Here is a 17,423-nt window from a genome sequence, read left to right on the forward strand (position 1 = left end):
ACATGCAGCAGAACCGTTCAAACTACTTTTTCCAACTCCATTTGAAAGGGCATCTTCTAGTGTACTTCTTGAGTGTTTCCCTTGGAACATATCCTTGGAAAACAATGGGTCCTGGGGTAATACAATAGATCTACTGTTGGGCTTTTTAAAAATTCCCCCGAGCTTCGGTCAGCTGTCTGACTAGTCCTTTCTCCCCCCCTCCTCCTAAGATTGAAGCAGCTGACCCACTCAGCATCAGAGTCTTTGATCTGGAGCCATCTGGCTCTGGAAGGTTAGAGGGTGCCACTCGCTCACCAATGCCTGTCGTAGTTGAAACTTGTGACTGTGAAGCTGATAAGATTTGTTTATAAGTTTCAGTATTTTGAACTTTCTGAGCAGACAGGAGGGAGTTAAAAACCCCACTGCCTGACAAAGACATCTCTCTGTGTGAGCCTTCTAGATTGTTTCTTTGTTTAGTAAGCATCATTTCCATACCCTAAGGATTCAAATTTGAATGAGATTCCAAATGCGTCTTTGTACCACTTAGACCCTTCCCTTTCCTTCTTGGATAGGGCTTCATCAGTTAGCTGGCTGCGGCTCCTAAGGATCAAGGGCAGAAGGGGAGATGTTCAATTGAATGACCTTGAAGAATATTGCTGATAAGCCAGTTCACCAGCCGTACTCGATTCTAGGAAAAGCCTCTAACACTGAACTTGCCTTTCTGCCGCTACACATCCACTCTTATTGCAGACACATTGGGCAACCGAGCACAGCAGAGAGTAGGCAAAGAAAACAACATTTGGCAACAGGGTCAGAACACTCACCGGCTTCTCCAGTTACTGACGAATTCATCTGCTGGCCAAGGGGGCATATTATCATGAAACGGCATTAAAATTATCACTGCTTTAGCGGCAGAAACCTGCCCCTAAAGCGGCGATAATGGGCTTGATAATATGCCCTTGAGAATTCCCATAGAAGCCCATGTTCTGGTGTCAACATGGGCTTCTATGGGAATTCTCTGCGGCATATTATCAAGCCCATTATCGCCGCTTTAGCTGCAGTTTTCACTGAGCCCTAGAACAGATATATGTGAACTAAGGGAATAAGCACAGCAAAATCCCTGCATAGACAGCAGCCACGGGTGACACTGAAAACATCCAAAGACCAAGGATTGCATTTAGAGGTCACCAGGGGTTTCAGCTACTACCCCTGGCTTGCTCTTTGCAAACCCTACCAGTACCCTTGTGACCCCTGGCTTCAACAGCCCAAACTCAGAAAGGGCTCACTGATTTATGTTTGCTTCTTGAAAATAAAATAAATGCAAGGCAGAATGCCTTTAAATGGTTAAAATACTTAATAAAGCCTTGTGATTTTTGTTCTCTGCCTCTCATTTGTCAAACAGCAGAGCTCTGTGGCTTTGCTTTGCTTGCATCTAGGCCTGTCCATGCTTTCAGTCTTGCTCATCTGATATTATGAAAGCAGCTAAATGACAGAGGTCACAAGATCAGCCAGGAAGGAATACAATCATATGGCGCCTCAGAGAAGGCTCTCTGTTATTTTAGAAGTGATTCCTTCTACTTCCACTCTCTACATGTATCCCTGGAATAAATCTAAATTACCACTACCCAGCACTTGGAACATTTGCAATATTGGACTAATAGAGATGGGTGCTTTGAAAAGAGCTAAATATAATGGGCCCGATTCACAAAAGTAATCTGAGACAAAATCCTATCTTTACGACTTTCGGTATTCACAAAAGGCATTTAGCAGTAGTAAAGTTAGGATTACTAACTGTACTACTACTAAATGCCTTTTGTGAATACCGAAAGTCGTAAATTTAGGATTTTGTCTCAGATTACTTTTGTGAATCGGGCCCCATGTGTGTGGCAGCATTATCATGGCCAGTAACTTTTTCTTTGCCAATATCAGTAGCTGCAAAGCCACAAGCTGTATCTGTGCAGATGCCAATGAAGCCAAGCTGTGAGCTTGAGACAGAGTCTTCAACAGACAAACCAGGGGTCTTGAGCAGGTCAGCCAGTACTGCCTTCTGCCTTTATGCTGTATTATAAACAGTTGAAAGAAATGCAAGTTGAGGGAGCATGGCTAGCAGGCCAAGATGGCGGACACACATCTCTGAGGTTCCGCATCCCCACCCTTTTATTCTCATGAATCCTGGGCCGGCACAGCCATCCACCTGTTCTCTATGTCAGACAATGTAGGGGATCTCATTCCCTACCAGCCATCTCTACTGTGTGGGCTCTCTTTCTCGGTTTCTCATGTGGTGCAGGAGGCCTTCATCTCTGACATGGAGCATTGATGGCACCATGACCAGTGCGTGTTCATGGTGGCGAGAGTCATTGAATACGACGGCAAGAGCGGATCACTTGGGACCGCTCTGCTACCAACATACGAAACACCACCTGTTGTTTGGGGTCCTGCAGAGTGGTCATCTGGATCGCTGGAGCCACTAGAGGTGACAACGCTGCTGTAACGGTACCCGCCGTGTCCCCGGATGGCAGAAGCAACCGGGATGTGAATGAAGGTCTTGTGGAGAGGGCTAGCTGCTTGGCCTATGGACCGCAGTCAAGGAGGGAGCTACGCCCTGGTAGTCTTGGGCGGCTGCTGATGCCCTTCCTCCCCGCTGCAGGGCATGACCTCCCACAGGAGTCAGGGGGCCGGATTGGGCCCACACCTGTTGTGCCCAACTTGGCTTGCGTCAGCCATTGACTGCTGTGCTGCTGTTCCTGGCAGTGTAGTTGTGGTGGACTGGTGGCCTGGTCCTGGCTGCCCTGCCACCTGAAAGAGTAGTGAAAAGCCCAGGCCGCCAGCGTCCATGCCTGCATATCCCACATAATGAGGTAAGCCGTGAAATAGGAGTCAGCTGTGCTCCAGCAGGCCTGATGCTGCTGTTGCACTTAGCTGAGTTCCCCCTCCTAGCTGGTACCACGCTCCCGGAGATCAGATCGCGTCTAGGCCGCACTGCGGTGGTGGATAGCGAGGGGATTTGTACAATGTGGTTTGCTTCTGCCATCCTTCCCTGGGCCGCCTGCTGGATCGAGAGGTGATGACAGCACAGGCTTTTACCAGGTGCAAATTACAAGGACCTTCCAGCCTGGACTCCACTGGTGCAGGTTGGCCCTAGGTGGGGCAGTGGACTTGTGGTGCGACCATAGCTTACCCGAACGGGTCCTACTCCTTGGGAGCACCTCGGCCTGCCCTCTCTCACCACAGTGCAATGTTGCCCTCTGGTGGGATTCCGGGGTTCAGGTCAGGCCCAGCCTTCCCCGCTTGAGTCATTAATAGCTGCTACCATCGGAGGCGGACATTGACATTTGCGGGCCATCGAGTCTGCTGGTGCTCACTTCGGCACTGGCCTCATGGTGGCCGCATAGAACTCCATTGTGGTGGGGGGTTCGGGGGTGGGACCTGGCTGTGTTCCAGACACATTGCCATTTTTCCCCCGCTCAGGACATTTTTTCTCTCCTTCTCTCCCCCCTTCTTTTCTTTCCTCCATCCTCTTGGCACTCTGCCTCCTGCACAGACCCGATGGTCGGATCAGGCCTAGGCCATCCTTGGGGGGCCTACAGGGGGGCCGTGCAGTGCCTCGACCCAAGCTAGGACTCATTCTGCCGCCTCTCCCTTGGACTCACTTGCTAGACTGACCTGGGAATCAGATACATGTCCCTGACTGTTGGGTCTGGGTGGGAAGCTAGGCTCACATTGCTCCCACTGTTCAGCTGAAGGCGTTCTGCTGTGACCGAATGGGGACCAGCTCCAGAACCCTTGATACCCTTAGAGCCTAGGTGCACACAGTGCTCAAGAGATGACCTGCTTGTTAACCGGGCTACTACCTTACTAGGGCAGACACTGTTATCATCCCCTGCAATAGGTTTCCATCTCGGACAGCCCGTAAAGTCGGGCTACTGAAGGCCCGCTGATGCCCACTGCTCAGCAAATAGTAATGGGTCGTCTGCATTCATCCACTCCGCCCACCCCAGCACAACCTGCATTAAACCTAATGAGGTTATTAAGGACACGCCCAGAAGAGGAGACTCTGCAACCTGATGCAGCGCTCAGTGCCAAATTAGACCCAGTCCTGTAAGCAGTGGAAAAAATTGATACTACTCTGGATCAAACGTGCACATCCCACGAAAGCAAGATAGACAAAGTGACCATGGATTTCACTCTCCTAGTTGCAGACCATCGTAAACTAGCTGATATACTACACAATGCTGAACTAATACTGGCTGAGCTACATCCGGCCACCTAAGAAAACTAAACCTTGCTACAGTCACTGCTGGACCGAGTGGACATCCTGGAGACTAGAATAGAGGACGCTGAAGGTCGGTCCCACAGAAACAATATTTGTGTGATGAGCTTCCAGAGGGCACCGAGGGCCAGATGTGGTGGCTTACGTTGAGGCCTGGATCCTATAGTTGGTGCCTACAACCACGCTGTCCTCCTCCTTTGCGGTCCAGCGTGCCCATCGGGTACCATTACAGAGAATGCCACGGGGAGCCAACCCCAGACCCTTTCTGTTTTGTCCTAACTATAGAGATCGGGACAGCATACGCCATAAAACACACCAACTGAAACAAATGACTGTGAACGCACTCCGGTCATGCTTTTCTCAGATTATATGATACCTATGCAGAAACAAAGAAGCTCCTTCCAAATGGTCAAACGGTGCCCCCACAAGCTCAATATACGCTACCCGCTACTCTTTCCAGCACAGCTCCGGGTGATGGCCAAAGGACACCGTTCGTTTCTTCGACCCTCCTGAGGATGCATGGGATTCGATGGAAGCCACTGGTCATGCAACCTCACGTCTGCTGCCTGCTGGAGGAGATTCGCTGAGAGCTGTCACCAGAACTTGCCGCCATGGCCAAAAAGGATGTGCCATCCGTCCATGCACCACTCAAAGCAGTACCTAACATAGGACAGTTGATATCGGAGAGGAGGCAACCGCTGCAAATAGCGTTTGCAATACGTACTCAGACCAAAAGCTCAGATCAAGACATACATTCTGTGAAGTCATTAAGCAATGATGGTTCCTCTAGCACATGGCCGACAAGGTTGAAATCGGTGGCACCCCTGGACTTGACACCGCAGATCGCTGGCAACATTATTTGAACTGACCCAGAGGTTAGTGGTGCACCGTCCTTGACCCACTGATGACTCACAACATCTTCTGCAGCAACCCTCACCTACACGCCCTGCCCATCCCAGACAATGGTTAACACCCCACACAATCACGAAGTAAACTTTCAACACGTACTGGCATACATCCTGATGCAAATCATAGCTGGTACACCACACAATACGCAATAGGGATCCTGCAAAACCCATCTTTGCTACAAACGCTCCTTTCCTCTGACCAGGACTTTTGTTAGTTGCTACTGTTTGGCCAAATGGTTTGGGCGGATCCCTGCAGCACATCTGCTCCAATAATGTTTTATAAGTTGGTGTTATTCCCCCTCCCTTATTCTTTTTCAGCTCAGCTGTGTTGCCACGCACTGACTGGCCCACCTCACATGCATCACACGCAGCGCGTGGTAGGCCTCCCTGTTCATACACAACTGCGTTATGCTTGGGACAAAGTTGCAATCCCAATATGGACCATACTAGCATTATCATATGGAACGTGAGAGCCATGCACACACCATCTGTCACGGTCCCTCGGAGGCCTCTCAGGATCGGTTCGTTGCTCAATTGGGGTCCACCTATTGACAACCTCAATCTCCGAGTTGCTATGAAAGCACGGACATTAGAGGGGGTCAATCGGGAGAAGGAAAGGAAGGGAACAGCGGGGAGGGAGATCTGTGGAGAAAAATGATCATTAAGCACACATAAGAATGATACCTCAATAAGTTATCTCACGTCTTCCTTGCTACAATACCGCAGTATCTACCTGTAAAGAAAAAGAACTCTGTGATGGCAGCTACAGCTAGAAGGACGATTGTATCATCATCAACCATCTAAGGCTACCTGGGCAGGGGTCTGTTTGTTCGTACCATATGTAAGTGATACTCAGCAGAGAACTGTGAACAAATAAACATTTATATGTAACAACCATTTATCGTGTCGTTATTACACCACTCCTTTACAAGGTGTACCTTACCCACCATAACACGTGTGACTGTGGGCCTCACAAGGGAAGAAGGGATTACGATTTATTCTCAGCACCTCTCTTAGCTCCCCTGCTAAGATGAAACAAGACACACATAAAACATTTATTGATGTAGAACTGTCGTCATGTAGATATGCTTCAAGATAACGAGGAACAGCTATACCACCTGATATGGATATTCAATGTTACTGTCCCATGTACAAGAAGTGCTCCATTTGTGGCACTGGTGGTGCCGTGGATTCGATGGCCGCTTTGGAAATAAAAGCGCAGCTCTAGTTAGCTCCTTAATTATAGTATGACTCTAGGCGGTGTCCTCCCGACACCCGAGGGCAAGGCAACTGAGGAAACAATCCTGCGCTGTTAACCCACAAGTAACTCAAAAATGACTCTTGGCGGTGTCACCGACATCCGCTTCTAAAGTACAGAGGAATGACGAAAGCAGCATGAGCCAACAACGCCGTTTAACTAAATATCACAAGGTATTGACTCTAGGCGGTGTCACTGACGTCCGCGTCTAAGACACTGAGGAAAAACCATAGCGGCGTGAGCCAACAACGCCGTGTAGTTAGCACAAGGTACTGACTCTAGGCGGTGTCACTGACACCCTTACCCCACCAGGGTCTTCTGTTGCAGCGAGTGAGGTTCAAGCGTCCTCCGCCTTCACCAGCGAGTCAGGATAATCTGCCCCGTTCCTTCGGCTTCTCCGGCTTACGTAGCCGGGCGGACCCTCTCAACGTCACTTCCTGAGCCCGTGCGTCCCCAGGGAGGCCGGGAAGCGTAGTGCGCAACGGAAGTCCTCCATATCTCACGCATCTCGCGGAGATAGAGAGCGGACTTCACCCAAAAGGCTTTGGGAGTTATTCGCTTCATGGGACGTGCAGCGGGCGAGGCTGGGCACATGACACCATCATGCAGTTACTGGATCTACTCCGCTCACATAGCCCTCTTATAGGAGACTCATCTGACACCGGCATTGGCATGGTCAGGTGTTCACCACTGACTATTCGTCTTATGCTAGGGGAGTTCTGATTTGGGTGCTGGCGGGAACCCCGTTTGTGGCAGGTGAGGTGAGGGTGGACCCTGGTGTTAGATATGTCTTTATACGATGTCGCCTAAACAGGCTGTAGCTCATGCTGGGGGCACTGTATGCTTCTAACTCAGACGAACTATGTTTCTCCACAACCTGTCTGGCATATTAGCCGACTGGAGCGATATCCCTTGGCTAATAGGAAGCTACTTCAATGCTGTCCTTGACACCACGCTAGGGGGCATATGTACAATCCCCTATTACCACCACATCACTTTTAAGGACGTTGGGGTGGCGATAGGGGCTTAGCCTTATTTCCAAGGCAGCGTTAAGAGACTTAACGTGGTTTAACGCTGCCTTGTAAATATGGACACCTTTCACGCTATGCTTAGTGTGAAAGGGGTAGGCAGTGGGTGTTGCTGTGGGCATTCCAACACATCACCCATTGATTTGATGCTGCCCCCTATATACAAGGGCAGCATACATAGGAGGCAGCACCAAAATTAAGACCAGGGAAAACCTGGTCTTAATTTGACGAAATGAGAAGCAATGCGTTATTTCTTCTCATTTTTGCTTTTTCCATGTGTGCTGCCTTGTGCAGCACACATGGAAAAAGCAAAATGCCATGGATTGTTTATGTACAGGAAGGTCCCCCTCCCTGTACATAAACAATCTGTAAAAAGAGATGCCATTTTGTAACTTTCATGTGTGCTGCATGAAGCAGCACACATAAAAGTGACAAAATGGCGTTTAGGATTGTTTATGTGCAGGAAGGGACACCTCCCTACATATAAACAATCCTCCCCTGCACGCAGACACTCTTGCACCATGGTGCAAGGGTGCTTGTGTTGGCACTACACTGCTAAGTGTAGCGCCAGCGCAGGGGGAAACGCAAGGCTGCACCATATCCTTATAAACATGGTGCAGCTTTGCGTTTCAGAAGTGGTGGACGAGTAAGGCGTTAAGCCATGGCGGCTTACGCCTCACTCCGCCACTTCACTTGTACATATGCCCCTCGATCGCACATTTCCCCCGCTGTCACGCACCACCTCTGCATTAAACGCTTGTGTGATGAGAGACCAGTTGGGTCAATGATCACTTGTGGATATATGGTGCGAACCCCATCCCGACACCAGAGAATATTCATATTACTCAGCACCTCACGACCTGCACGTCCACATTGACCGTATAGTAGAGTCACCTGTGCTATTTCCCACAATTGGGCAAACAAACTACAATAGCCGTGCACACTCAGACTATAACCCTCAGTCACTACAACTCAAATGGGAGGTAGCCCCACAGGCCATAGCCACATGTTGCTTCCAACCCTCAGCACTAGAGGACTTACCGGTCAGAGAGGCACTTGGTACTGCAACAGCTGAATTCTTTGAATTCAATGATGGCTCCACCCACAACAAACTCACCGAGTGGGATGCCTTCAAGGTAACCATTAGGGGGCAGAGCCTGGGTATCAGCTGAAACATACATAAGCACGAAGATTTCACCATTAGTAAACTCGAGCGTGAGCTCGTACAGCTGGAGACAGAGGTGCCAATTACGATCCGGTGAAAAAATTCCCCGTACGACTCGTATCCGGTATTTTTACCGTACGAATCGTACAAGTGCCGTACAAACTGGCAATCACGATTTGCATGGTAAAAAGTCCATACGAACCGCCTTGGGAATTATTCCCCACACGTCCTCGGGTCGGAAAATGTGTCCGACACGCCCTCGGACGATTTACCGTACAAATGTTAAAAGTGAAGTCCGACCGAGGAATCACGATCCATCCCGTGCGTCCGATCTCACAACCGTATGGAAAAAACACCGTCCGCACCGAACTCCCATAGCAACCATGGAGACATGTGCCCGCATACGTGCCCAACACTCCCCCCCGCCCCCGTACATCCGAGACGTACCCCCCCGTGTATGTACACCCCCACCCGTGTTTGTCCACCCCTGTACGTTCGAGTCGTACCCCCACCCCTGTACGTGTCCTACCCCCGTGTATGTACACCCCTGTACGTTCGAGTCCTACCCCCACCCCTGTACGTGTCGTACCCCCGTGTATGTACACCCCTGTACATTCGAGTCATACCCCCACCCCTGTACGTGTCCTACCCCGTGTATGTACACCCCTGTACGTTCGAGTCCTACCCCCACCCCTGTACGTGTCGTACCACCGTGTATGTACACCCCTGTACGTTCGAGTCCTACCCCCACCCCTGTACGTGTCGTACCACCGTGTATGTACACCCCTGTACGTTCGAGTCCTACCCCCACCCCTGTACGTGTCGTACCCCCGTGTATGTACACCCCTGTATGTTCGAGTCGTACCCCCATCCCTGTACGTGTCGTACCCCCGTGTATGTACACCCCTGTACGTTCGAGTCCTACCCCCAACCCTGTACGTGTCTTACCCCCGTGTAGGTACACCCCTGTACGTTCGAGTCGTACCCCCACCCCTGTACGTGTCGTACCCCCGTGTATGTACACCCCTGTACGTTCGAGTCCTACCCCCACCCCTGTACGTGTCGTACCCCCATGTATGTACACCCCTGCACGTTCGAGTCGTACCCCCACCCCTGTATGTGTCGTACCCCCGTGTATGTACACCCCTGTACGTTCGAGTCGTACCCCCACCCCTGTACGTGTCGTACCACCGTGTATGTACACCCCTGTACGTGTCCTACCCCCGTGTATGTACACCCCTGTACGTTCGAGTCATACCCCCACCCCTGTACGTGTCGTACCCCCGTGTATGTACACCCCTGTACGTTCGAGTCGTACCCCCACCCCTGTACGTGTCGTACCACCGTGTATGTACACCCCTGTACGTTCGAGTCCTACCCCCACCCCTGTACGTGTCGTACCACCGTGTATGTACACCCCTGTACGTTCGAGCCCTACCCCCACCCCTGTACGTGTCGTACCACCGTGTATGTACACCCCTGTACGTTCGAGTCGTACCCCCACCCCTGTACGTGTCGTACCACCGTGTATGTACGCCCCTGTACGTTCGAGTCGTACCCCCACCCCTGTACGTGTCGTACCACCGTGTATGTACACCCCTGTACATTCGAGTCGTACCCCCACCCCTGTACGTGTCGTACCCCCATGTATGTACATCCCTGTACGTTCGAGTCCTACCCCCACCCCTGTACGTGTCGTACCCCCGTGTATGTACACCCCTGTACGTTCGAGTCGTACCCCCACCCCTGTACGTGTCGTACCCCCGTGTATGTACACCCCTGTACGTTCGAGTCCTACCCCCACCCCTGTACGTGTCGTACCCCCATGTATGTACACCCCTGTACGTTCGAGTCGTACCCCCACCCCTGTACGTGTCGTACCACCGTGTATGTACACCCCTGTACGTGTCCTACCCCCGTGTATGTACACCCCTGTACGTTCGAGTCCTACCCCCACCCCTGTACGTGTCGTATCACCGTGTATGTACACCCGTGTACGTCAGAGTCGCACCCCCACCACAACCTCTTAAGTAAGGAGCGCACCCCAGGCCCCAACATCACAACCGCATGTACGAGTCGTACCAATCCACACACAAGGACAGCACTGTACAACCAAATGGCCCATGTACACACCGTACACACGCTAAAAACGCACGTACACAACCAGGACAAAACAAAACAACACAAGAATACACCATTCGAATGGCACAAAGCCACTAAACATGTCCAACAACCACTAAAAAAACACATTCACTGACCTGCAACTGCCAAAAACAAACAGAGGCCCAAAACACCACCACTCCTTATAACACACCCACCCAAACTTCAAACACAGCCACACCCACCAATGGACCAATAAAAAGGGCCCACACACACAAACCATGAGCCTTTGCAACAGAATCACTGCTGCCAGACCCCTCAGACAACCTACAGCACCATACTACAAGCTTCACCACACCTTACACTTGCACACCTTCACACAACCACCTTCACAAACACACCCTCATCACATTCACACACACACACACCTGCACAACCACACCCACACACCCACAACCATCCACACACCCCCCCCCACCATCCACACCCACACCCCTCACCATGGCCACTAACAAGAATCCAAAGTTCAGTAACCGAGAGTTGGAGGTCCTTGTCGATGAAATCCTCAGCGTCGAGCCACACCTCTTTGGAACATTGGTCAGACAGACCAGCATTGCAGAAAAAACAGCCATGTGGCAGACCATCGTTGATGCTGTGAATGCTGTTGCGGACACCAGAAGGAACAAGCAGGAATGCCAAGCCAGGTGGTACGATCTGCGGAGGAGGGTCCGAGCCAAGATGACGGACGAACACAACCAGGCCAACGTCACTGGAGGAGGGCCGTCCCGCAGACCCGTACACTACCATCCCTGGGAGGAGAGGGTGATGGCCATACTGCCGGTGGAGGCAGTCGAAGGATTAGGAGGACTCCGAGACCCGGGTGAGTACACAAACAACGCACCTCACATGGGGGGAACGTCATCCACAACCAAACCCACAAACAGGCACGCAACCAGCCCAAGCTATCGCATGACTCAACCACACTCCATGAACACGCACATGCCACTGCCGCCACCATGCCCCATGCAACCAGCTGGACAATGTCAAGTCACAGGCCACAGAAGACCCCAACACATGACACGATAAGCCGGATGGCGGGAGGGTGGGCCCCAAAAATCACATAGTGCAACTCAGAAGCAGACAACAATGCCCTCTGCCCATATGGCCTAGGTCACAGCCAGACTAACACTGTGTCCCCACACAGGAAAGACTCGCCAGCAAATGGCGGACGCCTTGCATTAACACATGGGGGTGAAGGCACGTTTTTGCACATTACAGCAGCTAATGAACAGCCAACACTGTGAAAGAGTGGCAGCACACACCACCACAGCAGCAGCGCAGACACACACACTACACCCAATGGGTGCCTGGAGATCACAAACAAACTCACAGCAACAAGCCAAGGGCCATTCAAAGAACTGCTAACAGTGTGTGCCCAGGAAGCTGGGCTGAGGTGACAGAGGGTGACACACAGAGGGAGGGAGAGGGGGACAGAGAGGGAGGGAGACACAGGGAGACGGACAGAGGGAGGAGGTTGACAGAGGGAGGGAGAAAGGGAGACGGACAGAGGGAGGAGGTTGACAGAGGGAGGGAGAAAGGGAGACAGAGGGAGATGGACAGAGGGAAGAGGCTGACAGAGGGAGGGAGAAAGGGAGACGGACAGAGGGAGGAGGTTGACAGAGGGAAGGAGAAAGGGAGACGGACAGAGGGAGGAGGTTGACAGAGGGAGGGAGAAAGGGAGACAGAGGGAGACGGACAGAGGGAGGAGGCTGACACATGGAGGGAGGGAGAGGGGGACAGAGAGGGAGGGATACACAGGGAGACGGACAGAGGGAGGAGGCTGACACACAGAGGGAGGGAGAGGGGGACAGAGAGGGAGGGACACACAGGGAGAGCAAATCAGCCTTGTGGTGTGTGGGAATGTCTGCTCGTCAGCAGGTGGACTGCGTGCATGTAGACAAGGTTGGCCAGTGCCAGCACCCCCCCTCTCCTCCATGGCAAAACACAGGGCCATGTCACAACCTGTGCACGAGCACAACGACAGCTACCTGCATCATTGAAGTGTGTGGAACAACTTCATGTGCCCACGTACAGTGCAACACGGAAGGCGCCAATGCACGGCTCGCCACACCTGCCCACTCCATTGCTGAGTGCAGTCACACTTGACGCAGCAAGTAAGACTGTGCCACACATAGTTAAAGGCACCAAAGTGGTGCCCAAGGGACACACCCATGCACAAGTGCACTGTGAGTGGAATGCAAGACAGATCCTAATTTCAAGAGGAAATGTGCCAACTTTGAAACTGATGAAACATGGATGTTGCATGGAACAAAATTAACATTGTCTCTCTCACACACAGGTCAACCTCGTGGTTCACCCCCCAACACTGGGGGGGAAGACTCACAGGACCCGGCTCAGCGGGAGGCCGATCCAGCAGTGACGACTCTCACCACTCTGTGGACGACCCCGACCAACCTGGCCCCTCTGGTGTCCAACGACCTGCAGCACCTGCGTCAGGTACAACGGGGCCAACCACCACCCCCACTCCTGCCACATCCAAGGAGACACCCAGGATCCCTGCCCCACCACCACAAAGCAGCCAGGCTGGCCAGGAGGGACCCGGTGTCCCGGGCACCCAGGAGGAGGCAGGCGACAACGCCAATGCCACCCCTCAGGGGTCCCGGAGACCCGATGTGCCCACAAGGGCAGGCCAGGTGCAAGTGGGCAGGGGTGGTGGGAGTGGAGGAAGGCGGAGGCGCCAGCCTGACCAGTTGGCTGTGGAACAGGTATATTCCCATGTCCGAAACATCCTGGACACATACCGGCAGGACACCACGGGCCTGGCCCAGGTTGTGTCCGTCCTAGAGGGGATCAAGACCCAGCAGGCCCAGCAACATGCGGAGCTACATGCCTGTCTACTGCAACACCAACGGAGGATGGAGAACGGACAGGCTGAGCTCGTGACGGCGTACACGGGAATTCACGATAAACTCCGTCGGATGGCCGACAACATGGCCAACCCTCCCTGTGCCAGAAGGCGTAGAACATCACCACCCACAGGGAGGGATCAGGAGGAGGAGGCGGATACATCCGATGGAGCATCCCAGACGTCGTCACGGCCTGCTTCTGAGGGTCCCCGCAGGAGGGCGGGTCGTCCACGGAAAAGACCGTGAGGGTCGGCGCTACATCACCATCTCCCAGGACACCTGGCCTGGCACCTGGCCCACTGGAGCAACAGCATCACAGCATCAAGAGACATTCTCTGCCACATGGCCTTGCTGGTCACTGTCTGACCAATGTTGACAAAGACTGTGGCATGGACTCTGAGGACTTCCAATGGCAAGGACACCAACTCCCCTACTGAACTTTGGATTCGAAACTCCCGGAAAGCCCCTCACATCATACCCCCCCCCCCCCCCCCCAAAAATAAAAAATCACACCATGAAGAGAATATGCCTGCTGGTTGCATTATTACCTTACATGTGTCTTGTAAAGTCTAAACATGCCTGACTTCTCTTTTGACTTCAACCATCCACACCCTGGGGCCTGAGTCTGGCACAGGACACACGGGTCACAGTGTATTAGGCAAGACAGACATGGAGCACCCTACACACCCGTGATGGGCCCAACCAGCTGAGGGGGTGGCCGCACAACCGTGCTGACAGACACATTGAGTACAGCAACAGTCATGCGCAGAGGTCAGGGATCCCGTCCAGTGTCCTGGGGGGCACCCAGGTATGTGTAGACAGGTGGTAGAACCATGTCCTGCAAGCTTGAGTCCGGTGGATGCAGAGAATGGGGGCCTGGCCAACGTTGGATGCATGGGGATGGCACATGTCACAATACCCACACACTCATGGACATCATGCACAATACACAGTCTCAGCCCACACACACAGCTTGCATCTTGCTACTCGACACATAGACACATAGCCACTATCAGGGAAAACCATGCCAGACATGCTGGATGCACCGTGGCAACACACCAGCATTGACTGAGAAGAGGCACCTTGGAGGCATAGGGACACCTTTATTAGTCATGTTTTCAGGATTGCAGAGGCAACTTGAAGTACACATGACCACTTCATGTGGAGTAACATGTGGGTCCAACACTGGCACCCCCCTTCTGCAGCACTAATGCGTGATAGCCATGGAACTGGCACACAATTGTTGGCTAACAGCTAAACACCCACAGCTGCTCACGGAGAGACTGCCATACACCATTGATCCGCTGATGTAGAAGTCCCACACCATGTCAAGCCAATGCAAACCGCATGTGTCCGAGGGCAGTGTTACACACATTGATGCCATCATCACAATCCACTATCCCATCACTGATGACTGTCAACCAGTCAGACCATCTATTCAGGTGTACACAGCTGCATGTTGTGTCCCATGGTGATGCTACATGGCTGCAGAGGAACCAAACATCGACAGGGGCAGTGTGCATACATCGTGAACAACTGCCACACCCAATACACCCCTGATGTATCCCTTACCCTAAGGAGACTTCCAAACTTGTCCGTGCGTGTAACGCTGAGTCAGCACACGATGACGTGTCCATGAGGAATAGCAGTGCCACAACAATGCAACCAGCAGACGGCATGCGCAAGTACCTGGGGATGAGAGACACACAAGAAGTCAGCCACAAAAAGCACAGCCACTTGCATGTGCATGTACTCGACACATGTATGGATGACAACATGCTAGGTCACAATTATGACTGGGGAAATACAACCATCACTGCCACCATCACTCCAGTGACACACCCACACACACCTCTGACTCACGTGCCATACATGCAGGTGGAGACACACATCACAACACATGCCACACGTGGAGCAATGTGTGCACACTCAGACACTGGTACTCACCACTAAGCAAATAAGTCGCGTATGAGCCGAGTCCGGATGTCCTCTTCCGGCTCCACATCCTCCACATCACTAGCCCCATTGCCAAGCCCTTCGTCCTCCACGGGTGGATGGTCCTGGTCAGCTTGATCCAGGATGAGTGGCACAGCTTGCTCAACTGCCATGTTGTGCAGCATGCAGCAGACCATGAAGATTTTGCAGACCTTCGCAGGGGCATATGGGAGCGCGCCGCCGGTCTTGTGTAGGCACCGGAATCGGCTCTTCAGCAGGCCAAACGTCCTCTCTATCACTCGCCTTGTCCGGCCATGGGCGGTGTTGTAGCGGAGCTGGGCCGGCGTGATGGGGTTGCGGAGAGGTGTGATCAGCCATGGCCTGTTGGGATAGCCAGCGTCCCCTACATGGGAAGCACATGGACATCGTTAGAACTGGTGAAGCGGTCGTGCCGGTAGGCTATGCAAAATACAGGACAGACAGACTGTACCCACCAACAACACATGCTCGTTCGTTGCGCAGCTGCGTCATCATTACAGGCACCCTGCTACGCCTCATGATGTAGGCATCGTGTGCTGATCCTGGAAAACGAGCACAGACATGTGAAATCACCATGTTGGACAGACACACCACAAGGGCATTGATGGAGTGGTAGTGCTTACGATTGCGGTACGCTACCTCCTGTGCGTGTGGTGGTACCAAAGCAACATGTGTCCCATCTATGGACCCAATGACATGGGGCATCCCTCCCAGGGCATAGAATCCACGCTTGACCCCAGTCAACTGTTCAGGGGTTGGGTACTTGATGAAGTCATCCAGGTGAATCAACATGGCCTCTAAGAAATCATGCAGCACACGGCAGAACATGCTCTGGGACATGCCACCAACATGAGCTATGGTATTTTGAAAGGTACCCGTGGCTAGAAAATGTAGGGCTGCCATTACCTTCAGCTTGGGAGTCAGTGCCGTAGGATACCTGTGCAGCGGTTGCAGGTGTGGTGCCAGTCTCGCCGTCAACTCCAGAATCAACCGTTGTGGGAAGCGGTAGCACCGGATACGATCATTCTCCCGCATGGCAGCCAAGTCCGGCATTGCTCGGGGAAGAGGCGGCGCTCTGCAGTAATTTGGAAGTGACAAGGAAGAGTGAGTGCACCACAACAACAAATAATTTGTACTGAGCACATGTTAATCTGTCTATACACATATGCTACATACGGAGTGAGGTATGTGCCACATGCCCTGGACACGTATGGCTGCCAGGTGACACTCCTACCAAGACCCAGCTACACACGGAGATTGAGAACCTCCCCATGCCATGCCATGGGATTAGCTGTGTCCCAGTGCAAGTGAACAGCCAGACGCAAGACAGGAGTGACATACACCCACACATCAGCAGAAGTAGGATGCCGATTGCAGAGACTGGTAGCGGAACACTCGAGCCACAGGTCACATGACATTACACTAGGACAGCCCGCACACCTTGCCATGAAGGTGCACATGTCATGACTCACCACACATTCATTGAGAGGATGCAGACATGTCCTTGTCACGCTACTCCGTGTCCCATGCATACATGCACACCTCACATCCGAAACCACATGTGGCATGGTGTGCGGAACAGTGTGCAATGTCAATCTACACACAGACACATGTTGGTTGATGCAACAGCTGCAGCTTTTGAGGGTGCTCCAACATCAACCTAATGGGAAGCCCCCACACATACATGACATAGTCACATCGTGCACCGTGGATAGTGACAAGTCAGGTGTGGTAACCCCTGTACCGGGCATCAGGGGACACTTCCGTGTGTTGGTGTCCGTGCCATGCCAGTGTTGGTCATTCCAAGTGTGCAG

This window comes from Triturus cristatus, chromosome 1_2 (assembly GCF_964204655.1).
Source record: "Triturus cristatus chromosome 1_2, aTriCri1.1, whole genome shotgun sequence".
NCBI lineage: Eukaryota > Metazoa > Chordata > Amphibia > Caudata > Salamandridae > Triturus > Triturus cristatus.